Source organism: Triticum dicoccoides, chromosome 3B (assembly GCF_002162155.2).
Source record: "Triticum dicoccoides isolate Atlit2015 ecotype Zavitan chromosome 3B, WEW_v2.0, whole genome shotgun sequence".
NCBI classification, from domain to species: domain Eukaryota; kingdom Viridiplantae; phylum Streptophyta; class Magnoliopsida; order Poales; family Poaceae; genus Triticum; species Triticum dicoccoides.
The window spans coordinates 226,411,301-226,413,852 of record NC_041385.1 but is presented as its reverse complement, the minus strand read 5'-3'; positions in this window follow the sequence as shown (position 1 = coordinate 226,413,852).

Genomic DNA, 2,552 nt, shown 5'->3' with positions numbered 1-2,552 from the left:
GGCTCCAGTACCATATAGTGATGTTCTTCGAGCACTTTTGTAGGAGGAAGTTCAAATCTGAACCGTCCACCTGCTCTTACCATTTAAGAACAGTAAAACTGCACCTAATCCCTGCCCTCTCAAGAATTAGGCATTCCTGGCCGTTCGATTTCGTCTAAGAAACATTCCTGACTGTTAGATCTTCGTTCGGTGATGCATTTAGCGCTAAATGGGCCACATCGTCGTAAGGGCAGCTACTCCCATAGCTTTTTTGGACCCCTGTGGTTAATTGGGCCCTTTTTCGTGCTCAGCCCAAGGCCGCGAGCGGCCCTCTCAGACACAACACTCCCTGTCTCCGTAAAAGAAAAAAATTTGCTCAAGAGAGGAACCAATCGAGGTCAGTCGATACAGAGAGGATTGTCTCAAAAAAAGAGTCGATACAGAGAGGATGCGGCGGGCGATCGATGCAGACAACACGGGCGGTCTGTGGGGGAATCCAGCCGAGTCGCGAGTTGATGGGGATCCAGCGGAAGTGGGTGCAGTTCAACCGGGGGCCGGTCGATCCAGCCGTCGGGCGATCCGCCTACGAGGTAGAAAGGTGGGGAGACACGGGCAATAATGGCGGCTCATCTCCTGGAAACTGCTCCATTCAGACTTCATTCTAAGAACGCATTCATGGCGGGGTCGACGTCTCATCTGCTGGACACTTCAGTTTCCAATTGGTATGTGTATATAGGCTTCCTCCCCTATTACTCGTCGCTCACCCTCTCTGATCCAGCAGCACAACATCTTCAGCATCGCCCGCTCGAGCCGTAGAAGCATGGGGGCGAACGGCCTGGCTAGCAGCACCGCCGCCTCGTCGACCACTACCGGTGGTGGCGGCGCAGCCCAGAAGCCGTGGCTGTTCATTGGGCTCGGGAACCCGGTAGGATGTACAATCTAATGGGATTAAGCGTCATCGACCAGGAGAGGTGGAGCCTAGAGGTAGCTGCTAATGTTTCAATCCTACTAGGCGTGTCCCCCCATTAATGTATACAACTGCGGTGGAAAGGAGGAGTTCATTGCGGTCTGTAAGATGGATGTGTGATCCGTGGAGTGAAGATCCATCCGGCATCCGTGGTTGGCTGAGGCAAGGATTTAGTACTGAATAGAAAATAGATCTATGGAGAGTGCATCAGTACGATGCGAATGGAACTTTGGGACCTACTGAAGTTGAGCAAAAGTTCAGAAAAGAAATGTTAGAGTTGTGTCGAATATTGTGTACAAGGTAGGTTACAGTTGGACTAGGAGTTGTATTGTGTTTACATAGGATGTGGAGTCGTGTTCTAGTAGGACACCTGTATCCTAGGCCTCTCTTATATAGAGAGGATAGACACATGATGTAACCTATGCCAACATAATAGCACATGCGCGCAAGGGGGAGCCGGCGGCGTGTGCCGGCGCCCGGGTGGCCGGGGTGCGGTATTGTGACGGTATGACGGGGAGGAGCGCCCGTAGTCAAGCCCCGGGGATGTAGCCATATCGTGAACCTCGTTAACAAATCTCGGTGTCGTGCTCGTGTGATTGCTTGGTCCTCGGATGATCGATGGTATGCCTCGAATTTATTCTAACAAGTGGTATCATGAGCAAGGTTCGAAGGATCCGTGGAAGTTGATCTAGAGGAAGCGGAAGATATCGTTGGAGTTCTGCAGGAGCGATTGCAGTCGGAGCGATCTAAGAAGCAGAGGTGTTCTAGCGGTTGTGATCTTCTCGGAAAAGCGAATCAGATCGAGGCGGCGGCGGCATAAGCGTGCAATCTGGCAGCGATTTGTTCAGAGTCTCGGTGAGATGCAATTGGAAGGAGCGGCGTCAGACGAGTCAGGCGGCGGTTGATTGCTGGATCGATCGGGCGAGTGTACTCGAGGCGCGCACTGTGATCGCTGGCGCCTGCCAGCCCATCGTGCAGCTGGGCAGGCCAAGGCGTGGCAATACGAGCAAGTACAGATGGCTGTGAAGCACGCAGGAAGCGCTATGAAGCAGCGGGCAGAGATTTCGTTTTGGAACAGAAGGGACCGAGTCCCGAGAGAACTCGTTGCCGAGCCGGACTGTTGGAGACGTGCACGCGCACTGGAAGGCAGCCGGGCAAAGGACGAGAGACAAGACACAAGGCAGCAGATCGAATCGGCGGAAAAAATCCATCAAACGGTACACATCCATTGAATAGCATAGCATTGGCAGGACAAATCAGCGCTAGCATCAGGAGTTGAGCACAAGAGCACATCACGTGCGGGCCAAATGAATTTTTGGTTTGGTTGCTACTAGTACACAGAGTTGATATGCCCGTACGGTCTTCCAGAATCCTTGACCTTGAACGGATGGCGTCTGGCGACCTCCCTGGCGTCCTCGCGGGCGCCCTCGCCTCCGCCTCCGCCGCGCCTCCGGCGACCCTCTCCGCTGCCGCCCGGCCGGCCCTCCCTGGAGCGGCCCCGTCACCGGCCCCCGCGCCCGTCGCCCTCTCGCTCTCCGCCCCGGCGGCCCCCTTCCGTTGGGCGAACTGCGCGGAGGATGCGCCCTTCCCCCTCCCCCCTCCCCCC